Here is a 14,342-nt window from a genome sequence, read left to right on the forward strand (position 1 = left end):
TCCGTGTCAGAATGCTTCCTAACCTCTTCCTCTGCTCTATGAGGATGATGTTAGCATAGGGCATTTTCCACCAGCCTGAAGCACAGAACTAGAAGATGCACAAAATTGTGTCCATCAGCAAATCCTGTGCAGCGCAGATTGATAATGTTGACAGCAGGAAAACTGGCAAAAGCTTTTCTTCTCCGGGCTGCCAAAGGAAGCTATTTCTTGCCACAGCTGGCACAGGTGCTAGCACACGGAAGCTGAGAATTAGAAGACCATTTCAGAAGTTATATTTATGGAAATAAATGGAGAAACTACAGCTGTTAAGACTGGTCTGTATGAGCTTGTATTTTGATGTGTCTTATGGCTATAATTCCTTCATGTGTTTTTACAGTGTATTCTGCTATTCCTGTCCCTGGTCTGCATTTCATGTAGACAGTCCCTACGTGAATCTTGCCAGATGCACTTCTGGGCTTATTGCTTCTCTTTAACTGAATCAAATTGCAATGTCTTTGGCAATGTACTGGCAATCTCTTTTCCTTCTGTTAATTCAGTCTCTGGGTTTAACCACAGTGACCTGAGAAATGTTTGGTTTTTGGGTGGTTTTTTTTTTTTTTAATTATTTCTTGTTTAAACAAAGTTGAACAATTCCCATTGTATTCAGAGCTGTGACACCCAGTTCCAGTGACAAGTACTAGATGGATTTGTCCCATTTTGTTTCTTGGCGATGTTGAGAAATATAATTTGTGTCCTCCTAAGTCCTGTGTCAGTTTTTCTTTCTCTCTCTGTCTCTTATTTTCCCTCCCTGAAACAATTCAGAACAATTTAGTACTTCTTTCTCCTCAGAGAGGTGAGTAACCTCAGAGCTTGGTCTGCCCAGATCCCATTAATGCTGGGATTTTGTGCAAATTTTGGGGATAGAAAAGATGATGCCGGCCCTTCCCTGAAGAAGTACAGCAGGAGAAGAATCTATTCCAGCAGCAGCCTGTTCTGGTGTGTTCTAAGGACCTGACACCAAACGAGTGCAATCATAGAATAGAATCGTTAAGGTTGGAAAAGACCTCTAAGATGATGTAGTCCAGCGGTCCACCTACCACCAATATTGCCTGCTAAACCACATTCCTCAGTACTACATATACCCTTTCCTTAAACACCTCCAGGATTGGTGACTCCACCACTTCCCTGCACAGCCTTTTCCAATGCCTGACCACTCTCTTTCTGAGAATATATGGAAAGATGAGAGATTGTTGCTTTTTTATAGCTAGTAACACCAGGATGACGTGATTTTTAATCCTTGAAGGCAAGTTTTTTGATAGGATTAGGACTGTTCACAGCCGGCTGTTTTGGGGCCATTCTGCCTGCTGCAGCCAGGCTCGGTGCAGCAGCATGCAGGGCACAGCATAAATAGTGAGTACTGGCCAAGGGTTGGAATGTGACCTGATGCAAAATGGTGCCAATTAGCACTTTGATGAATGGACTGCCAGGCTCTGCGTTAGTATGCAGGTGCTCAAACCTCAGAGCCAGTGTGAGGAGCAGGCCAGACTGCACTTGCATGGTTCCTACATTTCCAGACAGCCCAAAGGGTTTAATGCCTTTAGCCTTTCACCTTGGTGGCGCTTGGTTGGACCTGAACCAAATCCTGCAGCAGGCAGAGGGAGAGAAGCTGAGTCTGCTGCTGTGGTTGGCAGCCATGTGCAGGCCGCAGCTGCGCAAACCCTTTCAACACAATGGGGCACGGTCAGGCTCATGAGCCCTCAGGACAGCCCTGAGGAGCTCTCACCATGCTTCAGGAGAGCTGGGCTTTGCCCTGGGAGCATAGCTGGAGAGGGAAGCCTCTACAGATAGAGAAAGTCAAGGCCTAGTGCCTGGGAGAAAGGTAAGGCCTAGTGCCTGGGAGCGGGTAAGGTGGGGGCTAGGGAGGTGTTGCCATGGCAATGCATGGAGAAAGGTTGGGGTGCCAGTAGCCAAATTTGCTGTGTGCAGCTGCTCTGTGGTGCCCACTCATGAAGGCAGGAGAAGATGCCACTAGGGCTGTTCTTCAGCCCTGTGACACCTGATTCAAGCCCAGATGCCCCTTAATGGAGCTAGGAGCCCCTCCGTGATCCCTGGGGGGATGAAGACTGGTGTTAGGGGCGGCTCTCTGCAGCATCCCGTTTGCTGGCTGGGTGCAGCAGTGCCCTTCATAGAGCAGCACTGCTGCTTCAGCAGGTGTGGGAGCCCTGCCTGCCCGCCCCAATCCGCACAACCATTAATAACAGCACAGGAGCAGGAATTCAGCAAGTGCCTGTGATTAATTAGCTCATCATGGGCAGCTAATGGCTGCTGCCTCCCCTCGGCCTTGTGGTGCAGGTAATGGAGTTGGCATCGCTCATTGCTGGGCTGGGAGGCAGTCGGCTGCCAGGAGTGGTGGGCAGGATCTGCAAACTGTTCTGATGTGTTGGTGGTAAGCATTTGGTGAAGGTTCTCTCCAAATCTAGAGGGACCACAGCCACCCAATTCTCTCTATTGGTTGTTTTTGGAAGTTCCCATCTGTGTTCCTTGACTTAGAGGACTGTGGTGCCCGGCACCTTGGGATGGCAGAGCGGTGCCATAAAGATGCCATGTAAACAAGGCTGGTTTGGGAAATTTAAGTGGTCTGAATCAATCTGTCCACAGGCAGCCCCGCAAGGCAGGGGCTAAGCTCCACCGCTTGTAGGGGATCTCCTCCCAGCTGTGTACAATGTAGTGGCAGAAAGAAGAGCTCTAGCAAGAGTGCAAGGTGTTAAATTGCCCACATTCACACCGTTTGCTCAATCTGATGCAGTCTGAAGTGTGAAATGAATGTGATGGGACCGGTGCTGCTTCTGCACCAGCAAGAGAAGCAGTACAATGCTCTTGTGTTGCATTCTGGGCTGGAATAATTTCTCATTTCTCCAGTTCAGAGATGCTGAGATCAAGCAGAGCTGTCTATTTGCAGGCCTCCCGGTGTGACTTCCCTTTCTTACACTCAGGGTTGCCACTGTACATTTCTATTAGAGATTGCCATTAGGGCCCTGACTATTGATTTTGCAGAATGTGCTGTTTGCTGCTGAGGGAGATGCTGTGGTTAAGTATACAGCAATCCAGCCATACAACGATACTCCTGAAAACTGAGTGTTATCCCTCAATACAAAGCATCCCAAACGTCTGATGAACATTCTAAGAGTGCAAAATTTGAAGAAGTCTGAGAAAAGCTCATACTCAGGGCATCCATGCTGGGAGCAGGCAGGGCGTTTTAGCCACTGACTGGGCCATGGCTGCTTTTTCACTGATCAGGAAGGATCATACTTACCGGAGACACCTTTAGCCCTCAAAGAGATTTTCCCACAACCCACACCAGAGACTGGCTTCACTCATCTGACAAGTGGTCACCTTCCTAAAACCTCAGCAATTTGATTCTGGAGCCATCTTGTGAAGTCTGATGCTCCTGTTCTGCCTCCTGAGACCTCCATGGGCGGGCACAAGGAAGGCTGCCTATCCACCCCTATAGTGATGTGCCAAGACAGGAGGACAGGTATTTTGTTTTGTTCCAACGCCCCCCCGCCCCATCTGGCAGCTCTCAGTATTGCTAGCTGTGTCTCAGACTTTCTGTTGCATCTGCAAAGCAGATGCTGTTGCTCTTTTCCACATAATAGACATTGTTTTTTTGCAAGGCTGTAATTTGCTCCTATCCAGTAATGCTTATACAAAATGATTTTCTTCTGCACAGTAAAGAAAAATGCATCTGAAGTTGGCAATTAAATGTTTACTGTTAAGTACTTTATATATTATGTATTATATATCATCCCATCCATTAAACAAACCATTTAACTTCCTTTACTAGCATTATTGTCTATTATTAGGTTAATCAGCATTCACATCCTGTAACTCTGCATTTTTATCTAATTGGCTTTTGTTTCTTACTTCATATTTCTATTTAATGAAGCTCAGCATCAGAGCTGAATTCCTTGTATTCAGCACTAGGAGAGGAATTGACCCTTCCACTGTTTGGAGTGCGGGTGCAAGCAGCCCAAATTGCAAGCAGTCTCCTTGGCCTCCTGCTAAGGTTTCCTCCCATGAGTAAGCCACTGATATTTGTGTATGAAGCTGTAGGCTTTACATCACTTTGATTATCAGAGGTCCTCTATGTGCGGTGGCTGAAGCTTGTGTAAGGATGCTGCTGTGGTGGCATGGAGCATATCCTGGCGATGCTCCAGTCATGCTGGGTTTGCCGCTTTAGCCTTTGCCTCCAAGTCTTTCTGGCCTCGTGCTTATGCTGCAAACAGGTCACTGCAAATTGAGTGACATCCAAATGGCTCTGTGTGGCACTCCAGGGGAAAGGCACCGAGGGCTGGGGTGCTGGCAGTGTCACAGGTGCCTGCTGAAAACTCTCCTGTTACATCACTGAGTCATCACTGATCCTGCTCTTAATCCACTATTACAGTCATTTAAAATTAACTTAACTGACCACTATTCCCTACTATCTATGCTTATTTTGGAGTGAAATCTTAGCATCTAAAGCCAGTGCTGGCAATTGACCTGGTGTCCCTCCAGAAGACCCACCCTGATCTGGTTTGTGTCATCTCACTGGGGATTTCTTTCACGTATGTGTTGGGCAAGGGATTTATTTTCTTTCTGGCTAGAAAGGCGGTTTGTGTTGTGAGGGGCTCACCCTCTGAACACCAGGCTATGGACCAGCAGTGGGAGTGGCTTGCATAACCAGGGGTATGGAAAAGATACTGGTGTTTTCTCTTGCTCTTGGCCTTTGGACTGACCCGTGAAATGGAAGGTGTGAGGAGGCCGCACACTGCACACCAGGCTGTGTGAAGCTAGGCTGGGTTTTTAGCTCTGCTGTGACACCGTAGCTTGTCTTGTTCCTACTGATAGCTGATTTGGCGTATGCATGTGCTCTGCTCTCTCAGTTCCCAAGCCTCAGGGTCTGTTGCAGGAGGCTGCCAATTGTAATCTCTCCCCTGCAGACATTTATGGGGATACCCAAGACACGCAGTGTGACAGGATCTACTGGAAAGGAGATTAAAATGCAGGCAGGGAACACCTTGCTTGTCACTACTTAGCATTCAAGCTGCTTTGAGGGATTGTCTGGGCCTCTCCAGAGTCCCTAAGTGCTCCTATTGCCAGTACTGAGTCCAGAACAATCAGCAAATTGAGTTCTTTTTATTAACTTTAAAAGAAGACATTAACCTCAGCCAGGAGAATAAAACCAGTATATGAGGCAATTAGTTCTGCAAAAACATTTCAGTCTCCCCAGAAAAGCCATCTGAGGATCACATTCCATCTGCCCAGCCTTTTCTGGCCTTGGATTTACAGCACGCATTTGTCATAAATAATAATAATGTATAAGAAAATGGCATCCTAATGGGTCACTCAGCCATCCCACACAGTTCCACACGGACAGCCAGGAAGGTCTTCTCTGTCTGTTGGCTTCCTCCCTTCAGTGTGATTCCTGTACTCTGACACTTGATCATATTCATGTTGATGCTGAAGCATCATTTAGCATGGGCTTTTCATGGGATCTGCTCAAGGGTTCGCTGCAAGCCAAAGGAGCGGGCTCAGAAAGCTGTACGTGTGTTTTCCAAGTCCCTTTTCAGGAATTACGACTTTCTCAGCCCGCAGGAATTGTCTGTTAATGCTGGAAGTTCAGGCAAAATTCAAAATGGAGGTCCTCCCTTGCCACTGTTGTTGGGATCAAATGAATTCTGGATGATGAAGGCGGTGCAGGGATGAATGTGGATTGGAGAGAACAGAGAAGTTTAGTTTTCTACTTGTTGGCTTGCCTGGTGCTTCCACACTTGCCTTAAACGGAGACTGAGATAAAATCTTTAAATTCAGTTTCAAAGAACTGACACAAAACACTGCTCTGCCAACACAAAACTCCTGATTTCTTTATTTCCCTGTTTCAGCTCTTCCATTTTATTACGAACATATGTTTTCTGATTTTAATTACACAAAACTAATATGGAAGTGAAGTGTGTACTGTCAAACCCTTCAAATGCTATGGATGTCACATTTTACTACAATAATTCTCATCAAAATTAGTAAAGTTATAGCGAACTTCATTGTTCTGTTGAATATTCTATTGTTCTGAGACTGATGAAAGCCAGTGTTCAGGGCCACAGCCTGCACTGGTCGTCAGGCTCTGTGCGCCCTAGATACAGCCATTTCTACAGTAGGAAGCATGAATCCTGGGCAGATCTTCTAGGTACAAGATGAGAAAAGATGGAATGGCCTTAAGTTGCGCCAGGGGAGGTTCAGGTTGGATATTAGGAAAAATTTATTCCCAGAAAGAATGGTGATGCATTGGAACAGACTGCTCAGAGAGGTGCTGGAGTCACCGTTGTTGGAGGCATTCAAGATAAGGGTGTATGTGGCAATGAGGGACATGGTTTAGAGTGATCACAGGCATGGGTTGCTGGTTGGGCTGGGTGATCTTAGTGGTCTTTCCAACCTTAATGATTCTATGATTCTGCGATTCTGTGATGCTGTGTTTCTATTCTCAGCTTTCAGCGTCCACAGCAGTCTTTGGTGCTTGGATTAAAGATGTGATCCAGATCAGAAGGATAATAGGATCTGTTTGATTCCAGCTGGTTTGGGGTTAACCACACAGGTGGTTTCAAGTGCTGCACTAATTCGGTAATGATTTTCTTGCTAACAGCTGGAGCGTGAGAAGAAAATGTTTTATTTTTAATACTCCATTATTCTGATACGCAAGAATTAGCAAGAAAATGGAAATCTCCAGTTAACAGGGGGATGGTCAGAAAAAAAGTCCACATCGTTGGGACCTACCTCCTGCAAAGAGTCAGTTTCTACTTCATGGGGTCACCCAGTGGCTTTTAGCCTTTTCGAGCTTCAACTTAAAGGACCCTAGTAGCTGGACTTCTCAAAATGTTCCTGCGCTGGGGTAAAGCCTGATAGATTTCTGCACCCTTCTGGCAGTAAGTTTGCTTTTGCTAGCTGTTTTTGCTAGTTAACTGATGCGTCAGCTTCCATCCATAGATGACTGGTGAAGCCTTGTTCACTCAGCTCCTCTTTAAGCTTTAAAAAGGCATCTACTGTCTCAGAAAAGCATATGATGTTCTTTCCCACTCAAACACGTACCTAAACCTTGAGAGACCTTGCAGAACCAAAGCACCAGGTGTGGGACAAGCTGATGGATAGGCAACTGCACAGTGGCCCATCACACATATATATTCTCCTTGTACTCCACTCTGCAGATTAAGTGTGGGATTTACAGCCATTTATAAGTACTGTTAGCAATAACTAGACCAGACCAAGTCTATCAGTGGCTTTGAAGGGATTTTTTTCTCTTTATTTTTTTTAAATCCTCTCCTGCCCCACTTCTTTCTCCATTACTAAGTTAAAGGTCTGGGTAACATCTTCTTAGGAATATTTTTGCCTTTAAATTTTGATGACTCAGTGAATCTAGCCAAAGCTTTTCAAAAGCTTTTAATTCTAAGCTTTGGGGGTTTTACACAGCCAGTTAAATCTGTAATAACTTTTCTTCATTCCCACTTGAATTTTCTGCCTTTTTGGTGCTCTTTAACTCCTGACAGACCTTATTTAGGACCAGAGGAAGCCCTTGAATATGGAGAAGAATGGTTCTTCCCAGATCTCTCTTTTGTTAAATGTGAATATGTAAATAATGCTGTCACTGAAGGGACAGAGGTATATTTTAGGATACAGTGTCTTAAAGTATTAGCTATAATGGCTGCATTATTCTGTATGGATGCTGTAGCAACTGAAACACTTTCAGTGTACATGCGATACACCATGCACAGGTGGCACTGAAGACATTTCTGCTTCTGCCTCCCTTACGTCTGTGAATAGTGCTGTTTGTTTTATATCTAAGCAACTTTGACATGTTAGTCTATGTGACCAGGGACATGGATGTTTCGTGTCAGGGAAGCATTGCAGACTTTAAGGAATGTGAACTCAGTCAAATTTTTAAAACTCAGATGTTGCTGTGGTCAGGGCTGGTGCAAACCATTTGCTCAGCAGAAAGATCTTGAGCTGTAGATGTCAAAGTTATGCTCTCCATGGCTAAATGTGAATGGGCACCTTGACACAATAATCATAGGATCATTACGGTTGGAAAGACCACTAAGATCATCCAGACAACCACCAACCCATGCTTGTGACTGCGCTGGACCATGTCACTCAGTGCAACATCTACAAGGTTCTTGAATACCTCCATAGATGGTGACTTCACCACCTCCCTGGGCAGCCCATTCCAATACATCACCACTCCTTTTGAGAATAAATTTTTCCTAATATCCAGTTTTTCCTAACATCCAACCTGAGCTTCCCTTGGTGCAACTTAAGGCAATTACCTCCTGTCCTATAAGAGGCAAGGAGACCAATGTTTCAGCAGTCCTTATCTGCAGGACAGACAGTGAGGACAAGTCTCTGAGACAGCATTGCTTCTTACACTCGTGCAGGGTCTCACAGCAGTCCTAAAGCACGTCTGCTTTGCCTCCTTTCAGGTGTAAGATGGTTTCTAGATGGTTGCTTGCACGAGGGAGAAAAAGAAAAAAAACAACAAAGAAAATAGGGGAAAGATGAGGGGAGTTATTCCATTGTGTCACACTTGGAAACTATCTTCTGTTATCTCTGTTGTTACTTGCATCGGCTTTCATAGGCTGCTTAGTCGTCTTCTGGCCAAATATTTCTGTGCTGATATACAAAAGCTGTCCCACTTTGGTACTCAGTCATACAAATGTTAGCACTGCTGTAGTGGAAGCAGCTGTCAGCTGGATAATTGCATGGAGGCTGCTGGGTTTTCGTACCTATTATGAAACGATTCAGACATTCTAGTGGGAGGCTGCAGTGTGGCATTTGGATTTGGTTTTCAAAGGTGCCTAGGTACTGGAAGATTCATAAAAGCACCTAAGGAGATTGGCAGTGTCTGAGAAGCCTCCATACCTAAATCTTACTGAAATCAGTGGGCGTTTTGGTGTCTGAGCTGCTCAGGTGCTTCTGGATCTCTTCTGGATAAGTCCCATTTGTACCAAGAAGTGTTGGTACGTATATGTGTCGTGGAGAGCTGCCAAGTACAAAAATACTTGGTGCTAAGATAAAGTAAACAAAATAAGTGTATAATCTGCATGCCTTGTTATTGAAAAAGGATTTGGATCAGATGCCTATGAAGTCTTAGAGATCATCTGCAACTGTGTAGATGGGTCAGGAAATAAAGTTCAGCTGGAACAGGCTTCAGGGGAGATAATTTGGGCCTCCACCCTCCCTCAGAGTGGCTGTGTGATCACAGGAGATTCACAGTGTAGGTGCTGAGGCTGGTTTAGAGGTCTTTCACTCTTATTTAGTTCCCTAAACAGGTTTTGATCACAGAATGGCTTGGATTAGAAGGGACCTCAAAGATCATATGGTTCCAATACCCTGCTGTGGACAGGGTTGCCAACTACTAGATCAAGCACTAGGTCAGGTTGCCCATGGCCCCATACAGCCTGGCCTGTTATGTACTCATTCCCCAGGTTTGCCCAGACCCATGCTAGGGCTCAGCTCCACTGGGCATATACAAAACCAGCACTTGATAGCTATGTACCTGCAGAATGGCCCTGTGTGGCTTTTCTCACTTGTGCTTTTGGGGGTTTTGCATTCAAGTGGACCTGGTGTTAATAACAGGCACCACACTGGATGCCTGTTGCAGGTGCTGGTTACCTCACTCTCTGCCAGCTGGCACTGGGAAGTAGCCAAGGGCTTCCAGTGAGATGGGATGGGCTTTTTTTTTTTTTAAATTTTTAATTTCCAGAAGTGATACTGTCATCATTTTCTCAGCAGGCAACCTGTCACAAGACTATGTCACAAGTCATATGAGGCTAATGGAAGTCTCCTTGGTGTTCATCTTTCAGGGCAGGTTGGAACAAGCACGCATCTCTTATAATGCCATTGCAGAAAGGATGTCTTTGAGCAGTTTCAGAGACAGCATTATCTGACAAGTTGTGTCCTCCTCTTCTGATGTCCTTCAGGCTTGATTCTTGCTTCCAACATTCAGATCTTGCTCTCTTATTTCTACAACCATAGACAGGGCTGGATAGGGAGCCAGGCTTTGATGGATATGAGTCTCTGCTTACAGGTAGTTCCTTTGCAGCTTGTGTATGATTCACTACTACTACATTCAGGGCTTTTGCTGTGATCTTGGTACTGCTGCTATGTCATGGTTGCCTTCCTTCAGCACAAATAGCCTGCAGAGCTTTCAGATCTGCAGTACCTCAACCCATCTCTGGGATTTTTGGGGAAAAAAATAATCCAGCAGAGCAGGAGGGAGGCTGTGAAGCCCCTGCAAAAGGCAGCTCCCTACATTCAGCCTCATGCTGTGGCTGGAAATTGTCTTGCAGGTGTCACTGGTCTATGGGATAGGATGGAGGAGAGCTAACAGGCCTCAGCTCAGCTGGGGAAATGAGCTCTGTAATTAGGATAAAACCCTACAGCTGCCAGCTTTGTGATCTCTCTTCTGTTTTTCATGCTTATAAGGAAGTAAGTTGTGTTGTCTGTTCCTTAGAGGATAAGAGTTTTGTTATGTGAAGCTGGGTCAGCCCCAGGAGTGTGGCCAGGCCATCGGTTGATGAAGGGTATAGGATAATGATAGCTGTGCTCATTTTACAGCAAAAAATAGAAGATGAGGACATATTTTCCAATAAAAAGGAGAGAAACGAGGAGCTGGGGAGAGTGTGTAACAGTCATTAACACGGAGTTTAAAAGAACCAGCAGCAGCCTGTGTTTTAAAGTCCAGTCGGTAGCACTTAATAGCCTTGGCTTCCTGCAGAAGTCCCTTAGCCTGTTTGCAGTTGCTCTTGGCAGCGGGACTGGTAGATTTATATGATTTTACAGGGGTACAAAAGAGTTGCTTTGCAGCGCAGAACCGTTTCCGCTTAATGGACTCTGTGACAAAACAAATTTCAGTGGTGTAAAAGTGCCTGGGCTGCTGGTCCAGTGCAGTCCATTTGCAAAACCCCGTGGTGAGAGAAAGCCATGAGACTGGTTATAGCCATGCTATGAAAGATAGCAAAAGCGCTGATCAAAGCAACCATCTATAAAGAGACAAATTTATGGCAGTGGCCTGTGTGTATTAAAGGATATCATTCTTCTTGCTCCTGAATTCAGCCTAATGCTGGGTACTGCAGGCAGGGCAGGACATGGCATCTTGGTGGCTCCGTGGACCACCCTTCAGGGAGCCTGCACGTATTGCTGACACACTTGTGCAAGGGTCTGTTTCTTCCTTCTGAATGTCTCAGCCCCTGTGAGTGTGAAAAAACATCCTTGGGAAGCAAATAGAGTGGCTATAGCAAGGCTACTTGGCATGGGGGAAGTTGCAGAGGCAGGTTGTGGTGTATCCCTCAAGGACTTTATTCTGCTGCTTCTTTATTGTGTGAGAAGCTCTTCTCAGCAGAACCCTGCTGTAGCTTTGCCTTCATAAAATCACCTATACTCGTTCCTGATAATGATTGGTCTCTGGGAACTGTCACAATAGAAATAATAATGAGTATTGCTTGAGCAGATCTGTCCATACTTTTTAAAAAAACTATCAGACAGCAATGTTCCCTCTGTCCCTGGGGTAGTTCTCCTTCCTCACTGGTGGAATTAAGGCAATATTACCTCTGCCAAATTTCCAATTCCTCTTCACTTTCTGCCTGCGTAGAACAACTAGAGAGTGTGGATTGATGGATCAGAGTTACAGCTGTGTAGCAGAAATGCTAAGTCATGGCTTGAAGCAGTGATTGAGCACCTGGTGGGAAGGCAGGGCCAACCCAGGGGAACTCAGGTGCATGCAATGCACCCGAGTGACCAGAGGGGGTGAAGCCAGGATCCACCCCTTCCCAGACCTCATTTAAGGGTTGGCAGTGGAGGTAAGGGTATCTGGCTGGAGATCTCTGTATGTCTGAGGCCTTCTGAAGGTGAGCAGCTTCTTTTCTTTATTTCTGTGTCCACAGTATTTGAGCAAATTCTCACTTGCTGGTCTGCTGTAATTGCTGTGCTTTCCATCACGTTACAAGCTTACATCTGACAGCTATAGCTAGACAGTGAAGATATGGGTGCAATGACCTACAAGCTGGGATTTAGTAACGAGGTGCATCTAATTCACCTTAGAAACTGATTATAGAAGGAATCTATAGCTAAGTCTAGCAGTCCAGGGCAATAGAGAAGAGATGAAAAGGATCTGTATGTTAAAATACCTTTTGCCTGGAAAGGAATTGAGCCAGTTATCTCAGATACAGCAAAGTGAGCTGGGTTAGGTTGGGGGGAGGTGCCAAGTTGCACCTTATCTGGACAAAAATTGAGTTGTCTCATGAGCTTAAAGGAGAATTGAAGTCTCCCACATTCAGATGACACCTCCACGCTCCCTTAAATATGTACATTCACAAAGAACATGAGTGCAGTCATGCTACCTTTGTGGGCACAAGACCAAAGCAGAACTTAAATTTGTCAGGTCTATCCAATTCTAAATAGATTTAGACCTCTTCCCCTTCAGCTCTCTTGAGTATCACTGGAGGAAAATGACTTCTAATAGCGCAGTTACATTCCTTTTTGGCTGTGTGATCTATTCAGATGAGATACGATATAATATTCTCATGTACCCTCAGAGGGAAGGAGATCAGCCACGTGGGTACAAGAAGCATGGCATTGGGATGACTTTGAATGAGTGGGATATACGTAGAGGGGCACACGCTTCCTGCTCAGGATTCTGAAACAACCTAGTCCACAGACAGACACCAAAGAGCATGCAAACTGTGAATAGCCAGACCAGTACAATTGAATGCACCCATGCTGCTGTGAGTATTTGGGGACTGAAGCATCGTTTCTGGGGTCCCACACGTCTGTGGCTTCTGTAGTGACATGCAGAGGAACTCCCTTCTGAATCCAGAAGGAGCTGCTGCCTAAGCCTGGAAACAAAGATCCCGTTGTCTTATGCTGATGAATTTCTTGTTATCAGCCCAGCAGCTCTGCCTTTCCTGTCTGCAGATCTGCAGGAGAAGCTGAGGGTGGCAGTGCTGCCTTGTGGTTTGAGCCATTCCCAGAGATGATTTCTGTTTCTTGCTGACGCACAGGGAGTTGTGTCCCCAGAGTGAGCGTCAGGGGTTTCAGGCGAATAAGGTACAGATGCAAACTGCAGAAAGCTGTGCCCTGCCATGCTGGGTTTAATTAAGGGCACACTGAAAAAGTTCCTGTTCAGTAGCACCTCTCTGCAGTCACAGTGTGTTGGAATTCAAGTGGCTTTACAGCAAGGCTGAGCTTGGGCTCACATCTGGAAATATTAAATCACTGCTCTGTAGGAAGACATGGCTGTTCCTATTTTCTGTGTTCAGAATGACTGCGTGTGCCAAACACACGTTTCTGCTACAATTGATAGAAAGAAAAATTGGGTTCCTGCTGCAGGAAGCATCCAGAAAGGAGCTGTGTAAAATGCCATGCCATCGATCGTAAGCGCTGCCCAGTCCTGAAGGAAAGTGCAGCCTTTTAAGGACACTTCAGCTCCTCATCGTCTGGCTGGGAGGTGGCAGTGGCACACGTGTCTGGTATGAATGCAGCCTTTTGGCATGCTGGTAGCTGTTTCACCCCCAGGAATGACTGCTCGTGCTTCAAACAGCTGATGTACAGATGCAGAATCTGCCTGCTTAATATGTTTTATTTATTTTCCTGTGCAATTTATTATCTATGAGATCTGTTTATCTATGTAATATAATCCACTTTCCTACCTAATTATGTGCAGCTGTATAAATAGAGATGAAGGCCATGGGGCATCGTATTTTTTTCCAAGGCAAGTCCACTTTATTTGTCCCCAAATCATCATCTAGGTTGATTTTTCAGAATTTCTCTTCCTGGATTTTCAGTGCAATCTGTCCTTAGGTACCTATGCTGCACCTTTCCCCTGAACACCAGATTAGCTGTGTAGATGCTCTGTGCAGGTAATGTGGAACGTGCGGCCTGTATGCTTAATACATCTATTTGTCAAGGGGCTCCTAGATGGAGATAAGGCAGCCCTCAGGATGCATAAAGATATATACAGAAATATATTTGTGTATCTATATATGAACCATAAATCCAAACACATCCTCATTTACAGCGGCTGTCAATTTTGCAGTAGGAAAATTCAGCAGCCCTGGTAGGAATGTGTTGTGTTACAGGCATCCTACTGCCTGGCACGATGTATGTATGTATATAGAGCTGTGTGCTGCTTCTCTGTAATGCAACACTCAGGATTATTCCAGCCTTAGAGGCAATATCCTATCCTGGTATGATGGCAGATTTAAGGCCTGAAATATCCTGGAAGCTTTGCTGATTTGGGAAGAAAAGCATCTCCACTTGTTCTAGGCAGCGTGGGGCTTTCCCTG

The sequence above is a fragment of the Numida meleagris genome, chromosome 5 (assembly GCF_002078875.1).
Source record: "Numida meleagris isolate 19003 breed g44 Domestic line chromosome 5, NumMel1.0, whole genome shotgun sequence".
NCBI classification, from domain to species: Eukaryota; Metazoa; Chordata; class Aves; order Galliformes; family Numididae; genus Numida; species Numida meleagris.